This window comes from Rhamphochromis sp. 'chilingali', assembly GCF_963969265.1.
Source record: "Rhamphochromis sp. 'chilingali' genome assembly, chromosome: 8".
Lineage (NCBI taxonomy): Eukaryota > Metazoa > Chordata > Actinopteri > Cichliformes > Cichlidae > Rhamphochromis > Rhamphochromis sp. 'chilingali'.
Genome location: NC_137935.1, coordinates 40,795,444 through 40,809,264, shown reverse-complemented (window position 1 = coordinate 40,809,264; position 13,821 = coordinate 40,795,444).

Genomic DNA, 13,821 nt, shown 5'->3' with positions numbered 1-13,821 from the left:
ATGCACTTCATTAGTTTAAATATTTATCTATATCACTTCACCTCATATGTCATTGTACTAAATCTGAGCAACCCTAAGCTTAATGCAGATTGCTTTTAACAATTATCCACCTCAATTAAATCTATGGTCTGGCACACAGGCTGTTGTCGATCAGGGCAAGTTAAAGAATAAACATTTTGTGTCAGCAAGGGGTGGAGGGAAAGCCACCCACCAGAGCATAGCTGCTGATGTGGGCTGGCCTTCTCCACATGCTCTTCAAGGCTGGTGTGTTTTCTGAAAACTTCTGACATTTGAATCTCTTCCATTTATAAGCCTGCGATTAACCGCACGGCTCAGGTCCGCGTGAATCCCGCGCGACCGTGCTCGCGTGAACCCGCGCAGCTAAGGAGCCGTCGCTCTCCTTTTTTTTTTTATTTTTTAAATACTTTGCGCTGCCAGGAGCAAAGTCCAGCATAAACGTCTGTCTCCCTCCGACTCACTCTTGGTTGCTTAGAAACCCATGATAACAACAACAGTCGGTGTCACAGACCACGTGTTCTGCTCCGCACACAGTCACACAACAACAACAACAACGACGACAACGACAACAACAACAACACAAAATAGGCCTTTTGTCCAGCACATTCTGGACCCCGCGGAACTTCTCAACGCCCCACAAAGCGGCGGAGAACTCACCTCTCGCTCCACAAAGCAGCGAGGAACTCAGTTATCGCTCCACAAAGCAGCGAAAAACTCACTTATTGCTCCACAAAGTAGCGAACTTCTCAACGCCTCACAAAGTGGCGGAGACTGCACAACCACACGGTTATAGAGTCGGGCTCTTTAAACTTACTTGGTGTTGCTTAGCGTGTAATATGAGCCTCGGATCCCGCCGATCGTCATTCATCGAGGAGAAAAGACAGACAGTTAATCCACAGGAACTTCCTGGCTGACGTCAGTCTTTCAGCGTGTCCCTCCTCCCCTCGGTGAATGCCGATTCCAGGGCTCCGGCTCTCGAAGGACCAATTAATGATAGGTTTGTAGCTTGAACCTATTCGCTGGAATGTTGAAGGCAATAAAATTACACAGCAAGCAAGACACGAAGTAGGCAAAGTTCTTCATGTTTCTCGTGCACGGGAGAGAACCAGACAAACGCCGTTCCTTCGCTTGACCCCAGTTGCTCTCGTCCGTTCTCCCGTAACACTGCTCTTTTATTGAGGTTACATGAATATGCATAGGTTCATTAACATATGACGTCTACATACACACAAAGAGTACCTTGCCTTTGTGTGTGTGTGTGTGTGTGTGAGGTCAAGATGTGACCCTGTGAAGACTCCCCAAAGCTGGTGCCAGGAGTCCAGCGGGTCCATCTGAACAAAAGGCTCTTATACTTAAAGATATATATGCGTGTGTTTGCTATGCCATATATCAGCAAGAGAAGATACGATCTCTCCTAGGAGGTGTGTGATCTATGCCAGAGCACTCTGTAGAAGAGTGAACGCACTCCCCTCTTCATGCTACACAGAGTTGTTACAGACCTCCTAGGATGAGACATTCTTTCAATCTACAAATGATTATATACTTCTAAGCATATATGAGTAAATATTTCTAAGCATAAATGACAATCAACAATACAAAACCTAACATAAGGTTAGTTAGTAGAGTTGCCAACTGCTCCTTAAAAAACAATCGTCCCGCATTCAGAGAAAATATTACGCGTTTCATGTTGAGCTGAGAAGGGACGCAGTTTGTCTAGGATGGAAAAAGACACAAAGCTGGAGTTATTCTGTCGTTACGCTGCAGCTGCCTCTTCTCTCATCCTCTCCCCCTCCCTCTCCTGTTGCTACTTCAATCATGAAACTGATCAATGATCAGCTGATCGGCTTTTCTCTCTTGTTTATTTATCGCCCTGTTACGTTTCGGTGTTGTCAGTGTTTTGTTTTTGCGTGACTGTCATGTGTTTCCTGTTTTACTTTGAAGGTCTGTTGTTATCTCAGTGTGTTCAGTTTACGTTTCCTTGTCTCGTCAGGTCTAATTTGCCCCAGCTGTGTTTCCCTCCTGTGGTCCATTCCCTGATTGCTCCTTCTATGTATTTAAGCCCTGGGCCCTGTGCTTCGTACGTCGCTTACTACATCCAAGATCAAATGAAACATCCAAGACCAAATCATCGCGCTAACTCTGAGCTCGCTATTCCGGTTCCCCGAACACACCTGTTGTTGACGATTAGTACAGCTGGATGAAGTAATGTGAGATCACTGGGTGGCCCAACAGGGGCTACGCATCGATAGTAGAAACATTGATCGGCAACCCTTTGATTGGTCGGCGAAAATGTCGAAGGAGCGCGCTCGGTATTTTTCGGCAGCAGAGCAAGAACTCTTGAGTGAGGGATTTCAGGAGTTTCAGAGTTTAATTAAAACGCAAGGGAACACTGCAAAGGCTGCAAAAGCAAGGAGAGAGGGCTGGCAGGAAGTTGCTGACAAATTAAACTCGTAAGTAATTCAATAATAACAATAATAATGGAGTGGATTTATATAGCGCTTTTCAAGGCACCCAAAGCGCTTTACAATGCCACTATTCATTCACTCTCACATTCACACACTGGTGGAGGCAGCTACGGTTGTAGCCACAGCTGCCCTGGGGCAGACTGACAGAAGCCAGGCTGCCATATTGCGCCATCGGCCCCTCTGGCCAACACCAGTAGGCGGTAGGGTAGAATTATCATATCACACCATATTATCCAATATTATATTACATTATAATATGTTATATTATATCCCCTTTCACATTAGAGCCACAACAGGACCCACTAGAACATGGGAACAAGTAAAAGTGAAATATAAGAATATTCTACAGAATGGTAATATTTATCACTTATATTGCTTGTCGTCTCTTGGAAAGAGACCCTGGAATACTCTGTTTGTTTGTTCATAACAGCAACCAAGAAAAGGGCAGAGCAACAAAAGACAGGTGGTGGTCCTGCACCCCCTCGTCAACAAGTTGGTTAAGTAAATAATACCCTCACGGGAAAATCGATATCTCTCTATGAGCACACTGTCGCGCTGAGCTAAAGGATCCTGTCTGTCCCGCAATATACGCTGGATTCTGAGGACTCTCCTTATCAATCTTGCACCTTCCGCAATGGGTGGCTCGCGTAAACGGACAGGATATGACTGCGACAGACTTCCCAAATCCACCTTCGCTTTTATAGCCGTGGTCTCTCATCTTGATTACATGAAGTAATTTACAATTACTACTCTGAAATATGAATTACATCTGTAATAATCACATACATGTAATAGAATGTTAATAGTACATTTCCCTTTTTTAGGGAATGACCTGTATGTATCTGTGTGAAATCAATAAAAAGATCAAGTGCTGCATTATCTTTAGTTACATTGATGTTATTTATTTATGGTGAAACAGTGGTGGAATATCGCTGTTGCTTTCATATGAATGACGCGGACATACCTGCGTGGCCGCGATCTAATCCTGTTTACATAAAGTAAACCTGCTCCCCAGCAGGTTTACGCTTACGGCTCTGTTGCTATGACAGCAAGTCCCGGATGGGCTTCGGGGAACCGAACGATCCAGGATCACGCGAAATCGTCAACAATCTCATCCAGCTAACTCACTTAGCGCGGTACGAAGAACAGGCCCCTGTGTGTCAGTTGGTCATGGTTGCGATCTCCCCCGTGTTGTAAGTAGTTTGGTGTTTTGTTGTAAATAAATAGTCTGTTGTACATAGCTGTGAATGGGTTTGTTAATATGTTCGTTTGTGACACCTTCGTTTTGGGATTTTGGTGGAGAGCTGTAGTTTTTTTCTCGTGTGTTTTTTTTTTCTTATTTTTATTTTCATACGTTGCACGCCGGTTGCCTAGGCTGGGGTGTAACAGCCCACTTTGCGCCAGAAATCAAATCAAATCAAAATTTATTTATATAGCACATAGTAAAACAACAGTGTTGACCATAGTGCTTCACAGTCAGTAAAAGCATGAGACAGTTAAAACAAACAATAAAAGAGGACAACAAACAATAGGTAACAACGCAACAAGCTAAAACAGCCAACTAGACAGAATCAAAAGCCAAAGTAAAAAAATAACTTTTAAGACGTGATTAAAAAGATTGGATAGACTCGGCAGTGCGAATATGAACGGGGAGGTTATTCCAGAGTCTGGGTGCCACGGATGCAAAGGCCCGGTCGCCTCTCGACTTCATTCGAGTCCTAGGTTGTGCTAGGAGCCTGTGGTTGGACGATCTAAGTGCTCTGTTGGGATTGTATGAATGGAGTAAATCAGAAAGATAACTGGGCGCTAAATTATTCAAAATATTAAAAGTGAACAAAAGAATTTTAATTTTAATCTATACAATATTTAACAGGGAGCCAATGTAATTTGGCTAAGATTGGAGTTATGTGTTCATGAATTCTCGTACCTGTTAAAAGACGCGCAGCTGCATTTTGAATTAACTGGAGCCGGCAAAGAGAGGAGTGTTGGAGGCCCGAGTAGAGGGAGTTACAGTCGTCCAATCTGGATGTAATAAATGCGTGGATAAGCTTTTCAAGGTCCTTTAAAGGAAGGAACGGCTTTGCTTTGGAAATCTGACGCAACTGGTAAAAGCTGTTTTTTACCACAGTGGACACCTGTTTCTCGAGTTTAAAAGAGCCATCCAGGAACACTCCGAGGTTTCTTACAGTGGACGAAAGATGGCTAGCGAGAGGGCCTAGGGCATCAGCTAACTGGTCTAGCGGAGTGTGACTACCAAAGACTATGATTTCAGTCTTATTCTCGTTCAATGTAAGAAAATTATGTGATAACCAAATTCTAACTTCATGCAAACAGTTGAACAGAGGTTGCAAAGAAGCAGACACATCGGATTTCAAAGGTAAATAAATCTGGATATCATTGGCATAACAGTGAAAGGAGATGTTGTATTTTCTAAAAATTAATCCCAACGGCAACATGTACAAAGAGAAAAGAGCAGGACCGAGCACGGACCCTTGAGGCACACCACAATAAATAGGGGCAGAAGCCGAGGAGTGTTGCCCCATAGCAACAGAGAACGGCCTCTCTGAGAGATAGGATTTAAACCAAGATAAAACCGTACCTTTGAGACCAACAACATGTTCCAATCTTGATAGAAGAATGTTGTGGTTAACCGTGTCAAAAGCAGCAGACAGGTCAAGTAAAACTAAGACCACAGAATATCCAGAGTCAACAGTTAAAAGAAGATCATTAAAAACTCTAAGTAAGGCTGTCTCTGTGCTGTGGCGAGGTTTCAAACCAGACTGAAACTTTTCATTAATACCATTTGCATCTAAAAAGGCCTGAAGTTGTTTTAGAACTACCTTTTCCAATATTTTGGAAATAAAAGGGAGTTTGGAGATCGGCCTGTAGTTAGTGAGACCAATTAGGTCAAGATTTTTCTTTTTCATAATAGGTTGCACAACAGCATGCTTAAAGACAGACGGTACACAACCTGATGACAATGATGCATTCAGCAGAGATAAGCTACAAGGACCAATAACATGTAAAGCTTCCTTAAAGAAACGAGAAGGAAGAATATCATGCGGGGAACCAGAGATTTTGAGATGATCAATTATATCTTTTAAAGCAGAATAAGACACTGGCTCAAACTGTTGAAAGACAGTCAAGCATTCAGAAGCTGGAACTGGGTCTAAAATTGATGATGGATGAGATGGATGAGAAGCCCTTAGAGCTGAGATTTGTTCAGAGAAATACTTTAAGAATTTATCACAAAGAGCAGGGGAGGCATCCCTATAAGTGGTAGTGCGAGGGTTTATCACAGAATTAAAAGTATTAAAAAGTGCTCAGGGGTTGTGGCTATTAGTCATAATAATGCTAGACAAAAAGGCAGATTTGGCAGCTTTAACAGACTTTTGATACTTAGACAATTATGGAGGATGTCCAGAGAGACGTGGAGTTTGTCTTTCCTCCATTTTATTTCAGCACGACGACATTCACGCCTAAGGGCGCGAGTAGTATCATTTAGCCAGGGTTGGGAGGATTTGCCACGTTTAATCCTCAGAGGTGCCACAGAGTTAAGGATGTCAGCGCATGTAGTATAAAAGAGGTTAGCAAGCTCATCCGCTGATAAAACCCCATTACAGTTAGCATCAGAGAGGGGAGAGTCAAGGAAAGCATCAATGAAGTGGGCGATTGACTGGGAGTTAATCGTGCGCGATTGCCGCACAGGGCCATCACTGTTCAAGTCCACAGCGCTCGCTACAGTATTAAAAAAACCGGGAAGTGATCTGAAATCCCAGAGTCCTCTATGTCCGTGATGCAAATATCCAGACCATAAGACCAAATCAAGTATATGACCTTTAGTGTGAGTTGGTTCACTTACCCACTGGGTGAGATTGAGGGTGCTAATAAGAGCGAGGAAATCCTTAGCTAGCGAACTGTCCTCACAGCAAACATGAATGTTGAAGTCACCAACAATTAATATACGGTCATAACGTAGCACTAGGCTCCCCAGTAGATCAGCAAATTCTGGAAGAAAATCCTTGATAAGTTTCGGGGGACGATACACCACAGCGCAGAGGATGGAGGGGACGCAGTTCACTTCCAATAACTGCACCTCGAAACTGCGGTACAGAACAGGTGGCAGCTGCCGACATCGAAGTTTGTTTTTAAAAACTGAAGCTAGCCCTCCACCTCTTCCAGTGGTCCGGGGTGAGCTAATAAAAGCGTGGTCAGGTGGGAGCAGCTCCGAGAAGGGAAAAAGTTCGCCGGGGCGAAGCCAAGCTTCCGTCAGGAATAAGAAATCCAGTCCCGACGATAGAATAAGGTCATTTAAAATAAAAGTCTTATTCGTCAGTGACCTTGTATTTAATAAGGCCATACGGAGAGTGGTCACACTGTTACTGGTAGGAGAACGCTGCAGCAGGCGAAGGTTGCCGAGATTCGCGCCTCCTCTGGAGGACCGCACCCAGCACCGACCGGGTGGAAGATCAGCTGGGAGGTTCAGGTAACCATAAGGTCCAACAGGGCGAATCCAGCGATGACAGAACAGTCTGAAGTTAGCATGGTCCCGGAGGGCAGAAATAGATGACAGAATGTTTGTAGAATAGCGATCATTTGTTGCAACATAGGACTTTAAAAGGGCCTTGATACGAACACGGATGCCGCCACGTTTACCCCGTCTCCGTGAACGTTTCCTTTGAGAGAAGGCAGATGGCAGAGAAGTAAAAACTGGAGATTTAATATATCACTACTTAAAGATGAAGACTTTATTAAATACTTTAAAAAGGAATGGACTTCATATTTAGACTTTAATGACACTCCCGGAATATCTGCTTCTGTTCTATGGGAAGCAGGGAAAGCTGTGATGAGAGGTAAAATAATTTCTTTCTCATCACACAAAAAGAAAGAAGAAAACAAAAATATTCAGGAATTAGAAAAAAACATCAAATCACTAGAAGAAGCCTACGCGTCCCACCAAGATCAGGAAACATTGAACAAAATATGCAAAACAAAACTAGAATTAAATGAAACTATTAATAAAAAAACACAATTCCTTATACAAAGACTTCGCTTGCAGAATTTTGAACACAGTAACAAATCAGGTCGATTTCTAGCTAACCAGCTAAAAATAAATAAAGAAAAAACAACTATATGTGCTGCTAAAGATTTATCGGGGAACACAATATATGATCCTGGAAGAATAAACAACATTTTTAGGGATTTCTATGAAACTTTATACTCACCACAAATAAACCCATCTAAAAATGAAATTGATCTGTTTCTTGACAACGTAACTCTTCCAAAATTACTAGACAGTCAAGCAATGGAACTGGATTCGCCACTGACGCCAAGTGAACTCCAGGAAGCCCTGATAAGTATGCCCAATAATAAGGCTCCAGGTCCAGACGGCTTCCCTGCAGAATTCTACAAAGAATTCTGGACAATTTTGGCACCAGTATTCCACAGCATGTTGCAGGAAATTGAGGAAAAGGGCAGACTACCACCAAATATGAATTCTGCCAACATTAGTCTCCTGCTAAAACCAGGCAAAGACCCTTTATTTCCCTCAAGCTATCGTCCAATTTCTCTTTTAAATGTAGACCTTAAAATAATCTGCAAAGCTCTCTCAAAGAGATTAGAGAAAATGACCCCCCTCTTAATTCATCCTGACCAAACTGGTTTCATAAAAGGTCGGCACTCCTCAACAAACACTCGTAGATTACTTAATTTAATAGACTACTCATACGATAAAAACATCGAAGCCATAATATTATCTCTAGATGCAGAAAAAGCATTTGACAGAGTTAATTGGAAATTTTTATTCGCAACTTTACACAAATTTGGTTTTGGAAACTCTTTCATAAACTGGATAAGAATATTATACAATTCCCCAACGGCTCGTATCAGAACAAATGACCAGACATCCTCCAGCTTCTGTCTCCTGAGGGGCACCAGACAGGGATGCCCACTCTCCCCCTCACTTTTTGCAATTTTTATCGAACCTCTAGCAGCAGCATTTAGACAGGCTACAACAATTAAGGGCATAAAATGTAAGAACATAGAACATAAAATCAGTCTCTATGCGGATGATGTGTTGCTTTTTCTGCAAAACACACAAACCAACCTCTCTGAGGTAATTACTTTAATAAACTGGTTTTCAAGAGTTTCAGATTATTCAATTAACTGGCCAAAATCTACAGTTCTCCCCATTAACTGCTCCTTCCATAATTCTTCCTCTGCCCCACTGCAATCCGGAAATATTAAATATTTAGGTATTAATATCTCTCCTAAGCTTTCAGACTTAACTAAACTAAACCACATCCCACTTCTAAAGAAAGTAGAAGGCGATCTGACTAGATGGAAATCTTTACCCATATCACTCATGGGAAGGGTCGCCACTATAAAAATGATGATCTTGCCAAAAATAAATTACTTATTTTTGATGATCCCTAACAAACCATCACAAGATTGGTTCAGATCTCTGGATTCATATATTTCCAAATTCCTTTGGAAAGATAAACCCCCGCGTATTAGCTTAAAAACGCTACAAAGAACCAAGGATAGAGGAGGATTAGATCTGCCTAATTTTCACCAATACTTCTTAGCCAACAGGCTTCAGTTCATCTCAGAATGGTCAAAACATACCTTCTTAGTTGAGCCCTGGCTAGATGTTGAACAGGCACTATGCAAGGATCTAGAGATTTCAGACCTACCATTTATTAGCTCAAACATCAAAAGACATGAATGCTTTAAAAGTATCAACATCAGCTTTTCTCTAACAGCATGGTGGGAGTTTCTAAAAATAACGGAGTCTTCATTAATCCCATGCAAACGTACACCTATCTGGAATAACCCTGACATATTACAAAACAATAATATGATTAATTTCCCAGAATGGAGTTGTAAAGGAATTAAATACTTAGAACATATATTAGAGGGAACAGAATTTATTCCATTTGACAGACTAGTTGAACAATATGGGATCAACAAGACAAGGTTTTTAGAATATCAACAAATTAAATCCATAGTAAAAAAGAAATTTAACCTCAGTCAAGTTGAATTACAAACACCACTAAGTGCGGCACATTTTCTTACTCTTAAATCCCCCAAATTATTATCTAAAATATACAGAACACTTTCTAAATTAGATGAATCAATATCCCTTCCTACTGCAAAGTGGGAAGCAGATTTATCAGTCAACCTAGACCAAAACTTCTGGTCTCAGATTTGCTTAAAAACTTTTAAATTAATTAAAAATCCCAGTCTGCAATTAATACAATACAAAATACTTCATAGAGTGCACTATACAGGTCATCGGATGTTCAAGATGGGCTTTACATCTTCCAACAACTGCTCACACTGTCAAGGCAATACACCAGACAATTACATCCACGCTCTTTGGTTCTGTCCACCAGTGCAAAAGTTTTGGCGCGAGATATGTGAAGACTTATCAAAATGTCTGAAATGTAACATTCCAACCTCCCCCTTAGTGTGTTTGTTGGGCAGCTTAGATAATGTCACTTCAGAAAAGAATATAGCCCATATGATCTTCACTGCCCTATGCATAGCCAAGAAAACAGTCCTCATGAACTGGAAAAATAAAAATAATCTTAATTCTAACCAATATAGAAATTATCTATTAGATTACATTAGTCTTGACACAGCCTCTGCCACCACATTAGATCAATTGCTCTGGGCCCCTTTTATCAGCTCCATCACCTAGTGGGGGTGGGGGGGTCATAGTTTGGTCCCGCCTTCACTGTTGTGATTGGTGAGGGGGTAGGGACAGGCTTAGGGCGTCGGGGGGTTCCCCGGAGGCATCTTCCTTGGGGGGCTCAACCCGGGGTAGCGGTCACGTCCGGTTGAGGGCTCTGTTGGCTCTCAGGTGACTGTTTCCTCGCGGCTGCGTGCAGCGGGGCTAGGGGAGGGTCTGTGCTGACGGACGTGGGTTACTGACCTGGCAACCTGGCTGCCCCTGGGTGGGTCCGGGATGGGCGTGAGGTTTTGGGGGCGCTCCGTCTCTGGGCTGGGGCCCGGGCCGGGCCTCGGGGGCTCGGGTCCTGGTTGGTGTGTTGCCGGGGTTGTGGGCGGGTGGGTGCATGGGGGCCCGGCCCTGGAGCAGGGTGCCGCCGGTGCATCGAGCCGCCTGGGGGGCTCTTCAACTGGTGGGGGGGATGGTCACATCTTGCAGGAGCTTTCTTCTCTCAGGAACTCTCTGCAGGAGGGGGAGATACAGGAGAGGTGGAGGAAGATCTCAGCCTGGGCGTTTACCGTCTTATGTAGTCTGGAAGATGTGTGGTTGGTGGGGTGGGTGCAGTTTTCTCTGTGGTGGGGTTGGGTGGACTGTCCAGGGCTCTGTGGAGCCGGGGGGCGCTACTGCACTGGGCCCCGGTCTGATGGGCCTGGGCCCCCCTTCCCTGGCGGGTCGCGGAGGGTGGGAGTGCCTATTGGGGTCAGCGGGGGAGCTGGCCCCAGGGAGGGGTTACCTGCCCCTCCCTTCCTTCCCTCCCCATCTCCAGCTGCCTCCCTCTTCCCGCTCCTCCACAACCACCCACACATGCAGGGCCTTGGAGTGGGGGTATGTCACCAGGGTGCAGAGGAGGCTACCCCCCCCCCCCCGTCCCCTTCTGGCTGCCTCTGCCTCAATTTTATCCCACAACTTAGACATTCACATTATTCACACTCTCATCACACATACATATAGGATCTTGGGGGTGGGCACAATCACGGAGTCCAAATCACCATCAGGGTGTATACCTCACCCCTGACGTCGTTGCCCACCTCTCAATTTTAAATACACTTAGTCATTGAGGGTTAGCAGGAGGGACTATGCGCTTACCTGCTGCTCCTTGGCAGGTAGCTCCATGCCCTCCTGGGTTTTAATTGCACCTTAGAACACATATGCATCAACACTACAATGAGCGGGTGGAGGGAGGTTTGGAGTCTTCTCCCACCCCCATTCTCTGCGGCCTGCTGGAGCGGGAGGGCTAGTAGGAGGAGTTGGCCGTCCGACTGCGGTCTGGGGTGTGGGGCCTCCCTGCTGCTGCGGAGTCGGGGTGGTCTGCCTCTCCCCACCGCAGGGAAAAGGGTAACACCACCTGGGTCTGGGTGCAATTCCCCCCTCCAGGGGCAAGGGTACCTAGACCCGGTTTGTAGAGTACGCTTGGGGAGTGTGATTGTGTGTACAGCGTCTCTTTATGTCTGTCTCCACGTTGGTTGAGTGTGGAGTGAGTGCATATGAGAGCATGAGGGTGGGAATGGATGTTTGTGTCTGTGTGTGCCTGTATGTCTGTGTCTATATGTCAGGTTGGGTATCAGACGCCACCTCTCTGGGGACACCTCAGGCCCTCCAAGGTTTGGAGGCCTATCTCCACCCACCACCACTTCCCCTGCCGGTGGCGGACTCCCTCAGGTGTCGGTGTGTTGGTGGTTCTTTGTGTCTGGGGGTGGGCGTCCGGGTGCACACCGGCTCACTCCTTGGCGGCCGCTTGTCGGGGCCTGGGGCCTGGGGCTCGCTCGGGCCCCTTTGGAGGTGGGGTGCCCCCGGCCTCTCGGCCTAGGGCTCGGTCACTCAGGCGCAGCTGGGGGCCGGCGGAGCTCACGGGCGCGTCACTGCAACTCCCCCTGACTTCTGCTCCGCGGCTGCTGGGCGAGCCCTCATCTGGGACTCTCCTCAGCTCTTACTGGGACAGTGGCGCGGCTGCCCCTCTGTTGGTCTTCCATGGTCTCTTGTGTTCTGGGGGCCTCTGGATGTCTGGAGTTTTGATCTCCTCCATACCCGCTTCACACCCTGGAGGACGGGGCTGTGGCCCCCCCACACTCCCTAGCAGATCATTACATGGAGAAACCTTTGGAATGCAAGCATGCTGATCCACACAGGTATGCACACATGGGTATTCACAGACGCGGACTAAAGCTTTCTTGGCTGCTGCCTCAAAGCACACTGTGCGCTGTCTATCTTGCGTGCTGCACAATATCGTTTATTACTTAGTAAATACTGATATCTATGACTAGCTAGTTTATTGTGATGGTGCTTTGTTTTCTCTATTATTATGTTGCTCTTTGTTGTTTGCTGTCTCCTCTGTTTGTTTTTGTTTGTTTGTTTGTTTTTTTTTTTCTCCATACAGGTGACCCAGGAGTTTTTTTTTTTCCTCTCTCTTCCCCCCCCTTCTCACCGTCTCTTCTCCCCTTTGGTTTTCTTTCTTTCTCTCCCCCTCTCTCTCTCATTCATTCCCCCTGTCCTATTTATTAAAAAAAAAAAAAAAAAAAAAAAAAAAATGACAAAGGATGAACTGAAGCTCTGCCATCACGTAATGTCGCATACTGCTGTTTCTGATGTCATTTAGAAAAAAAAAAAAAAAAGAGAGAAGGCAGATGGTAAGTGGCGGAGGTAATCAGGAAAGTCCTTCGAAAGCGGAGGAGGATTGTCAGATCTCCATTTAAAATCTTGTGTCTGGTAGTCCAAAGGCCGGAGATTCAAAAGAGTTTGGCGATCATAGGCAAGTAACGTGGAGACATCAGGGCAGCACATAGAGAGAAGGACAATAAACAACAAACAAAAGCGGAGGAGACGGCTTGCCGTGAACACTGGCGCCATCTTGGTTAACACAACAGAAAGAGGAAACCAGCGGATGTCGCGCTAAACAACAGCAGCACGTTTGATCAGCTGTTGTTAGAATTTATTTAATATCACTTTCTAGTATCAGCTGATGTTTGCTGGAGCCACAGCTGTAAAGCTGCTGGTCATGATGTCGGTTTGGATATGTGGTGAGAGGGAAACATGAAGATGAGACCAGGAGATGTCCTTACTGAATCATCAGAGCTGAACTGGTGATGGATTGCAGAGGCCTTATTGACAGTATTTGGCTCTGAATGTCTGTGTGAGCAGGTTTTCTCTCACATGAGTCCTCAGGTAGCCTCTGAATGCTGGACACTTGGAGACCTGTGTCTCTGAGTGGGGCACCAGAGATCACATTAACATGTGTGTCTCTGTATTAACAAACATGCCATATTGGCCCAGTTTATTTTTCTTATCATTGTTGTGAGGAGACCATAAATAGCATTTGTATTTTCTGTTGTTCAGTTCATTTGCTGTTATGGATAAAAAGTCTTTTTTTTGTTTCAAAATAGCTGAAAACTATTCGCTGACAGCTGCCAACATCTGCGAACAAATATAATCCTATAAAGTGGTTCTATATAGCTTTCTTTAGCTCTCGGCGAAGGCGGTCGCACCTTTCTCCTCTCCTCCTCTCCCTTATCTTCCCTGCTTAGCCTCTTGTGTCCTTGTCTTGTCTTGTGTTTTTACTTTCCCTGGACACTCTCTCACAGTCTGTTTCTAAAACCTAAAAGAGGAATT